Source organism: Peromyscus californicus, unplaced genomic scaffold, assembly GCF_007827085.1.
Source record: "Peromyscus californicus insignis strain IS unplaced genomic scaffold, ASM782708v3 Scaffold_22__1_contigs__length_63687245, whole genome shotgun sequence".
NCBI lineage: Eukaryota > Metazoa > Chordata > Mammalia > Rodentia > Cricetidae > Peromyscus > Peromyscus californicus.
The window spans coordinates 20,327,481-20,337,724 of NW_026294525.1; positions in this window are offsets into that span (position 1 = coordinate 20,327,481).

The window sequence follows — 10,244 nt, forward strand, 5'->3', positions numbered from 1 at the left end:
ATAGAATCAATATAGGAAACCAAAACTGGGAATTCTGGAAATAAAATATCAGAAATTCAAACAAGAACTATAGAGGCAAGCTTCACTAACAGAATACAAGAGATGGAAGAGAGACTCTAAGGTGTTGAAGATATAGTAGAAGAAATGGATACATCCATCAAAGAAAATGTTAAATCTAAAAATCTGATATAAAACATCCAGCAAATCTGGAACAATACAAAGGAAAACAAATCTAAGAATAATAAGAAAAGAAGAAGGAGAATAAAGTCAGTTCAAAGGCCCAGAATATTTTCAACAAAATCATAGAAGAAAATTTCCCTAACCTAAAGAAGGAAATACCTATAAAGGTACAAGAAGTATATAGAACACTAAATAGATTGGACCAGAAAAACAAGTCCACTCAGCACATAATAATCAAAACACTAAAGGTACAGAACAAAGAAAAAATAATGAAAGCAGCAAGGAAGAAAGACTAAGTAACATACAAAGGTAGACCTCTGAGAATTATATCTGACTTCTCAATGGAGGCTTTGAAAGCCAAAAGGGCCTTGGCAGATGTGCTGCAGACTCTAGAAGTCCACAGATGCCAACCCAGACTACTATACCCAGCAAAACTTTCAATCACCATAGATAGAAAAATAAGATATTCCATGATAGTGCCAAATTTAAACAATATATATCTACAAACCCAGCCCTACAGAAGGCACTAGAAAGAAAACTCCAACCTTTAGGTAGTTAACTACTACCATTAAAACAGAATAGCCAGACGGTGGTCGCGCACACCTTTAATCCCAGCATTCAGGAGGCAGAGACAGGTGGATCTCTGTGAGTTTGAGGCCAGCCTGGGCTACAGAGTGAGTTCCAGGAAAGGGACAAAGCTACAAAGAGAAACCCTGTCTTGAAAAAACAAAACAGCCGGGCGGTGGTGGCGCACGCCTTTAATCCCAGCACTCGGGAGGCAGAGCCAGGCGGATCTCTGTGAGTTCCAGGCCAGCCTGGGCTACCAAGTGAGTACCAGGAAAGGCGCAAAGCTACACAGAGAAACCCTGTCTCGAAAAACCAAAAAGAAAAAACAAAACAAAACAGAATAAATAACCTCAGGCCAGCAAAATCAAAAGAAGAAATCTCTCTCTCTCTCTCTCTCTCTCTCTCTCTCTCTCTCTCTCTCTCTCTCTCTTTTTCTCTCTCTCTCTCTCACACACACACACACACACACACACACACACACACACACACACAATGACCATCATCAATTACGACAAAATAACAGGAATTAACAATCACTGCTCTCTGGTATCTCTCAGTATCAATGACCTCAATTACCCAATAAAAAGATACAAACTAACAGAATGGATTTGAAAACAGAATCTATCCTTCTGCTGCATCCAAAAAATACACCTCAGCATCAAGGATAGACATTATCTCGGGGTGAAGGATTGGAGAAAGATATTCCAAACAAATGGGGCTTAGAAGCAAGCTGGTATAGCCATTCAAATATCTAAAAGAAAACAGACTTCAAACAAAAACTAGTCAGAAGAGACAGGGAAGGGTATAACATATCCATCAAAGGAAAAATTCACCAAGATGACATTTCAATTTTAAACATCTATGCCCCAAACTTGGGCACCTGAGTTTGTAAAAGAAATACTACAGTTTATATCACATGTTGACCTATCACACAGATAGTGGGAGACTTCAACATCCCACTCTCACCAATAGACAGGTCATCCAGACAAAAACTAAACAGAAATGCTAGAGCTAACAGTCATCATGAACCAAACGGACCTAAAATATTTACAGAACATTTCATCCAATCACAAAAGAATATACCATATTCCCTACACCTCATGGCATTTTCTCCAAAATTGACCACATACTCAGACACAAAGCAAGTTTCAACAGATATGAGAAAATTGAAGTAACTCCCTGCATCCTGTCAGACCATCATGGATTAAAGCAAGATATCAACATCAACAGAAACAACACAATCTTACAAACCCATGGAAACTGAACAACTCTCTACTGAATGAAAAATGGGTCAAGAGAGAAATTAAAAAAGAACTGAAAGGTTTTCTAATATTGAGTGAAAATGAGTTCACAGCATACCCAAACTTACGGGACACAATGAAAGAAGTTCTAAAAGGCAAGTTCACAGCACTAAGTGCCTAAATAAAAAGTTGGAGAGATCTCACATTAACGACTTAATAGCACACATGAAAGCTCTAGAACAGATAGAAGAAATCACACTGAAGAGTAGTAGATGTCAAGAAATAATCAAAATGGAGGCTAAAACCTATAAAATAGAAATGAAGAAATTATAAAGAACCAATGAAACAAAGAGCTGGTTCTTTGAAAAAATCAACAAGATCAACAAACCATTATCCAACATAACTAAAATGTGGAGAAATAATATCCAAGTTAATAAAATTAGAAATTAAAGGGGGACATAACAAACAGACACCAAGGAAATCCAGAGAATCATAAGGTCATACTTTAAAAACCTATACTCCACTAAACTGGAAAAAATAAACAAAATGGGTAATATTCTGCATAGATACCACTTACCAAAGTTAAACCAAGATCAGATAAGTAATTCAAACAGACCTATAACTATAAGTCTCGAATAACATAACTCTAACCAAGCAAATGAAAGACTTGTATGATAAAATCTTCAAGTCTTTGAAGAAATAAATTGAAGAAGATATTAGAAGATGTAAAGATCTCCATTCTTGTGGATTGGTAGGATTAACTTTGTAAAAATGGCCATCTTGCCAAAAACAATTTACAGATTCAATGCAATCCCCATAAAAATTCCAACACAAGCCGGGCGGTGGTGGTGCACGCCTTTAATCCCAGCACTCGGGAGGCAGAGCCAGGCGGATCTCTGTGAGTTCGAGGCCAGCCTGGGCTACCAAGTGAGTTCCAGGAGAGACGCAAAGCTACACAGAGAAACCCTGTCTCAAAAAACCAAAAAAAAAAAAAAAAAAAAAAAAGTATTAAAAATTCCAACACAGTTCTTCATAGATTTTGAAAGGACGGTTCTAAGCTTCATATGAAAAAAGAAAACCACAGGAGAGCTAAAACAATCCTGAAAAATAAAATAACTTCTGGAGGTCTCACCATCCCTGATTTCAAGTTGAGTTGCAAAGCTATAGTAATAAAAACAGCAAAATATTGGTATAAAAACCAACATGTTGATCAATGGAATCGAACAGAAGACCCAGACATAAATCCACACACCTGTGGATACCTGGTTTTGATAAAGAATGCAGAAGTATCCACTGGCAAAAAGAAAGTATCTTTAACAAATAGTGCTGGTCAAACTGGATGTCTGCATGTAGAAGAATGCAAATAGATCCATACTTATGACCTTGCACAAATCTCAACTCCAACTGAATCAAAGACCTCAACATAAAACCAAATACATTGAACCTGACAGAAGAGAAGTGGGGATTAGCCTTGAATGCATTGGCCCAAGTCACGACTTTCTGAAAAGGACACTGATAGTGCAGGAACTAAGATTAACAATTAATAAATGGGGACCTTGTGAAATTGAGAAGCTTCTGTAAGGCAAAGGATGCTATAATTCAGACAAAGCAGTAGCCTACAGAATGGGAAGTTTTTTCCAACTCTACATCTTATAGAGGACTAATAACCAAAATACATAAAGAACTCAAGAAACCAGAAACCAAAAAAATCAAATAATCCGATTTTTAAAATGGTGTACAAATCTAAACAGAATTATCAATAGAGGAAACTCAAATGACTGAGAAATACTTAAAGAAATTTTCAACATCCTTAGCCATTAGGAAATGCAAATCAAAAACTGCTTTGTGATTCTATCTTATACCTGTCAGAATGGCTAAGATCAATAATAAAAATGACAGCTCATGCTAATGAGGACATGGAGCAAGGGGGAACACTCCTCCATTACTTGTGGGAGTATAAACTTGTGCAGCCACTATGAAAATCAATTTGATGTTTCCTCTGAAAGTTGAGAATCAATCAACCTCAAGATCCAGCTATACCATTCTTGGGCATATATACCCAAAGGACACTATTCAACCACAATGACACTTGTTCAAACATGTTCATTGTTGCGCTATTCACAATGGCCAGAAACTGTAAACAACCTAGATGACCCTCAACCAAAGATAAAGAAAACATGGTAATTTACACAATGGAGTGTTACTTGGATTTAAAAAAAATAACATCCTGAAATTTCCAGGCAAATGGATATAACTAGAAAAATATCATCCTGTGAGAGGTAACCCAGACCCAGAAAGATAAATATGGTATGTACTCAATTATATGTGGATATTAACTATTAAATAAGTGATGACAAAGTTACAATCTGTAGACCCAGAGAAGTTAGGTATAGAGGAAGGAACTGGGGGGGCGGTGCACAGATCTCCCTGGGAGGGGGAAATACAGTAGTTTTTATGGGAGGACTAGGGTCAGGCAGGAACGGGAGGATCAGGTGGAGAATGGGAGGAGAGATGGAGTTGGAGGGGGGAATTTGGGGAGATACAGCTAGAATTGAGGAGCACTGGAGGAGTGGTATGGAAACCTAGTGCAGTGGCAACTTCCTAAAATATATGAAGGTGATCCTAGTGAAGTCTCCAAATAATAAGGGAGATGGAGTCCCAACTGGCCATCTCCTGCCACCAAAGGAAGCTTCCAGTACAGGAACTGGGTTACATCCAATTGAGCTGTTGGCCAAAGGGGCCCCATGGAAATCCCCAAAAAAACCCAGACTGTTGCCAAGACAGTAGGTTGCTCTCCACAAACTGACAGCAAGACTCCATTGCTGAAGACAACACCCAGATAACTGCTGTGGGATGGTCTGTATGTCAAGTGTGTTGCTGATTGGTCAATAAATAAATCACTGATTGGCTAGTGGCCAGGCAGGAAGTGTAGGCGGGACAAGGAGGAGAATAAAGCTGGGAAGTGGAAGGCTGAGTCAGAGAGACACTACCAGCCGCCGCCATGATGAGAAACAGCACGTGAAGATGCCGGTAAGCCACGAGCCACATGGCAAGGTATAGATTTATAAAAATGGATTAATTTAAGCTGTAAGAACAGTTAGCAAGAAGCCTGCCACGGCCATCCAGTTTGTAAGCAATATAAGTCTCTGTGTTTACTTGGTTGGGTCTGAGCAGCTGTGGGACTGGCGGGTGGCAGAGTTTTGTCCTGACCGTGGGCCAGGCAGGACAACTCCAGCTACAGAGAACTCACTGAACATGGAGAGGGCAAGCTGTTGACTACTTAGAACCTTCACCCCTACATTCTGGTGTCTTTCATACAGGAAGGTACTCTTCGGGCTACCAAAAGGGAAACACAAACACCAACCCAGCCATAAAACTTTTGATCTACAATCTGTCTTGCCTGTAAAATATGTTAAGGCAATGGTGGCACAAAGCTTGTGGGAGTAACCAACTAATATCTGATTTAATCCACTCCATGAAGTGGAACACTACTTGGGTGATCAAGAACCAGAGACTAGATAGCCCAGAGTGTTAGGGTAAAACCAAATACTACTGGTCTTAAAAAATTAGTGATAAAATGATCTCTAATGCTTCTACTAGATCCATGCCTTATTTAGCTATCACTAAAGAAGCTTCCTCCTGAAGCAGATGGGAACAAACACAGAGAGTGAGACCTTGGAACACACAGCTCTAAATGGAATGATTCTATCAAATCCCTCCCCCCAGAGCTCAGAGAGCCCCACAGATGAGAAAGCAGAAAGAAGATAAGAGCCAGAGGGGATGGAGGACACCAGGAGAACAAGACCCTCTAAATCAACTGAGCAAGGCACATATGAACTCACAGAGACTGAAGCAGCAAGACCAGAGCAAACACAGGTCTGCTTCAGAGCAAACACAGGTCTGCTTCAGGTTCTCTGTATATATATAATATATATGTTTTGGCTCCCAGTTTGGTATTTTTTGTTGTTGTTGTTAAGATTTATTTATTTATTGTGTATACAATGTTCTGCCTACAGGTATGCTTGCAGGCCAGAAGAGGGCACCAGATCTCATTATGGATGGCTGTGAGCCACCATGTGGTTGCTGGGAATTGAACTCAGTACCTCTGGAAGAGCAGCCAGCACTCCTAACCGCTGAGCCATCTCTCCAGCCCCCAGTTTGGTATTTTTATGGGACTCTTAAGTCTATGAACAAGTGGGTCTCTGATCTTTGGGCCTCTTTTATTTTCCTGGTGACTTGTCTTGTCCAACTTCTATGTGGTAGTTTTTGTTTTATATTACTATATTTTATTTTGTTGTGTTTGGTTGTTCTATTAGAAGCCCATTCTGTTCTAATGAGAGACAGAAAGGGAGTGGATCTGGATGGGAGGGGGAGGTAGGGAGGAACTTGGAAGAGTAGAGGGAGGGGAAACTATAATCAGGATATACGGTGTAAAGCAAATATCAATGTTTAATAAAAGGTGAGGGAGGGTGAGAAAAATCTCCATAATGCTTGTCACTCCTGCCCCTCTCCAGAGTGGAGAGAAAGAGTTGGAGTGTATTCTGGTAGGTATAGTCCCCACAGATCTGTAGATTAAATGGCAGTAAGAAGGCTACATTGTATCATATTATTCTTGGGTCAACTGGGACCCAGAAAGTTACACAACAGTACAAACAGGGAAAATTTAATATAAAGAAATAACAGTTCTCTGTTAGTCTTTTCCTGAATCTCTTGTCATTTAATTTTGTTTGTCTTTTTTCCATGCTGCTTTTAATCCCTGGTTCTCACTTTAGACACTTGACTTCCCTCACATGCGCATCATTTCTCCCGTCACTCTACATATTCTCAGTGTAGGACTTGAGTTCTCTGCTGTGTCTTCAGAAGAAAGGAAGCTCTTTGTGGACGGTCAGCTTCAGTACTAATGAGGGTGTGCTTGAAGGCAACTGGAGCAGCTTTGGTCCGACACCTGAGGGAGTTGTTTTCAAGATCAGGGAGATCGAGTAATCCTGCAATTTTGGCTTTGTCACTGTTCTAGATTCTGTTTCTGTGATAAAACACTCTGACCAAAAGCAAAGTAAGGACAGCAAAAGATTGATTTGGCTTAAAGTTCCAGGTCACTGTCCTATAGCAATTAAAAAATAATCTCCCACAGACATGCCCACAGACTCACCTGACAAAGACCATTCATTACTCAATTCATGTTTTTCTAGATGAGTCTAGTTTGTGTCAATTTGAAAGTTAATATGAACTTGGACAGTTGCTTTTCCAACTCAGAGCATTTCTCAGATGTCATGAAAGCCTTGAGTGGAGAGTCCCTGGATGGATGCCAGATCCATATGGATCATGCAGGCCTGTCTTCTTAGGGCACCAGAGGAGGGTACCAGGCCTATGAAAGTGTATGGTATGACAATAGACTTAGAGGATACGAATATGGATATGGATGGTTTACAGACACAGTGGTGGAGGCCAGGTTGGTTATGACTGCTATTCAGGAGGAAATTACAGAGACAATTCCAATAACCAAGATGAGGCATGCACTTGTAATGTAGATACATCATGGGTATCACTTCTGATCCTGGATTGTCTTTTGAAAGTTCTTGCTTATAAAATGTTTTGGAGCTGTATGGAACTCTTTGTTTCAGTACATCATTTTTTTTTAACTGGGCTCCCCAGGTAGCTTGTTAAAAGCCTTTTAGAAAACTCTATGTGCTCTTTGAGCACATTTCAAAAATCCTCATCCAAAGACAAATTCTGAGACATTTGTAGAGTCTTAATATTTATCCATTTATCAGAACTTTTGTTTGGCCTCTCAGTACTACTGCTTCTGGAAAATAAAAGTTTGACCAGACTGATGTTGTTAGAATTGGTATATGTTTAGAAACAATAAAAAGCCTTGTGCACTGTGGTTATTTATAGGCAGAAAGTAAAGTAAATTCTGAATGTACCTGCAGTGAATCATCTCTGGGAACGAGAGATGCTTCCCATTCTTTATAAGCATCGTGATTATATGGAAGAGCTTCTTCAGAATGTTTTCAATGTCATGTTTTAACAATGGATGATATTTTGTCATGTCTTAAACAGGGGAATGAAAAGAAGCAATTACTCAAGAGTAAAGGACACTCTAAAGAATATAGGAGTAACAGATACTGGGGGCAGAATCTTCTAGGAAACTTGTGTAAATGGAGACTTGCATTATATTTACAAATGAGGGTTCGATTTCAATACTTAAGTGATCCATTGAAAGAAAATCAGGGACTAGAGAGATGGCTTAGTAGATAAAAGTGCTTGTTGAGCAAGCCTGAAAACCCGAGTTTGCTCCCAACAGCCCATGTAAAGTGGAAGGAGTGAAACAATTCCGTACAGATGTTCTCTGACCTCTACATGTGTGCAATGGCATACACATGTACACACACACACACACACACACACACACACACACACACACACACACTACAATAAAAACAATGTAGAGTGAAAGAAAAGAAAATTAGTCACTCAGTTGTTCTAGAATGAAACCCATGTTTAGAGAACTCTGATCATATGTGTAAAGCATAATATGAGTCTTAATGTTTCACTCTTAAGTATATAGCAAAATTCAATGATGAATATGCTTAGAAGAAAGCTTCTAATGTGTCAGAAAAAGTCAAACCATCCAGAAACAGAAAAATAGCTAACAGATTTAAAGAAAAGAGAAATTTGGTACCTCTAAGAAAAGGAGAGGATAAACTAGAAACACCTCATGAAAATTAAACATATAATAGATGAAAATAAAACGTCAGCAATGTATCGAAAGATAAGTTAAAGAAATTTCCCGATAAGTAGAACAGAAAGTTTTTTTTTAAACCCACGAATAACAACAAACAAACACAAGAAGAGAAAGAAGAGAAGACTTGAATGTTAGGACCTGAAGTCCTCCGAAGAGAAATGGCACTGTTCAAAGCTATCAGTCATCTTATATTCCCTTGGTAAAAATAAAACATTATAAAGGTATAAAACACATTGCAAAGAATCCAGAGAAAACGTAGAGCTCAGAAAAACAGAGTATATGTAAATGTTTGAAAATTTAAATGGCATGATTTTTCTCATAAAATTGAAATTATAAAACTTAATAGATGAAGAAAATAAAGCTTACAAGAAAGGGGGAAATGTTCAAAACTAACCTTCAAAGAAACACACACATTTTAAAAAAACACCCCTTAGGCTGTTTTGTGCTTTGAGGCCAAGAAATAGTATTTTTCTGCAACTGAAACTGATTTCCAAACAAACTAGCAAGTTTTCCATGCATTGACAATACTGAAACGGGCTGTGTGGGCACACACACACACACACACACACACACACACACACACACACACACACACAATTCCTGCTGAGCAATTTTATGTTGCTTGTGACTATAATTAGAGAAAATGGAAAATATTATTTAACAATATGTAAGAGGAATATTAAACCATACTCAGCATACTGATGAGACATGAGAATATTTCATCAGGGAATCTGCTAATCAAAAGACTATCCAAGGGTTCAAGCTACTTATTACTATCTATAATGATTAATAAATACACTTTATATACTGGTTGTGATCTATCATAATGTATATAACAGATATGATAATGTATAAACATAGAGTATTAGAATAGTAACACACTTCCATCACGTTTAGATAACATAATTAGTTATTTGGGACTTTTGAGTTTCCAATATTATTATTAGGAGTTGATATTTCGAGGTTAATATCCAGTTTTATTATATTGTTCTGGAAGAGGCCAAGTAAAAGTGGCTATCATTGTTTTTCATCGGTGGGGTGTTCCCATTGAAATTAGAACTCCCCATTTTCTTCCACACAGGTGAGCTAGGAAGCCACAGATGGTTAGAGTAGGGTAAGTGCCCTTCCCTCTGTGTGTGTGATAGACAACAGTCTACTAACATCTTCTTTTGTAGCAGAGAGCAGTCCAAGCATATTTCAAAGATGGCTTTTCCATTCCTTCTCTTCCAGAATTACAAGGGAGTTTCTTGGAGTTCTTGAATATAAACAGCTGCTGATATTTCTGGAGGTAGATCTCATAAAAGTGTGAGATTTTCTGTAAGGCTATGGACCCTGGTAGTTTCTCATTCTTGTACCTCACCTAGTCTCTGTAAGTTTGTTAATATTATCATTCACACACCCTGCTTCAGGTAATCAGAGTTTAGATGTGATTCTCTGTATTCTGTCTATCTGGATTTCAGAGTGATGGCCTATCCCAGAATCTCAACTCTGACAACACTGTTGGCTTTTAG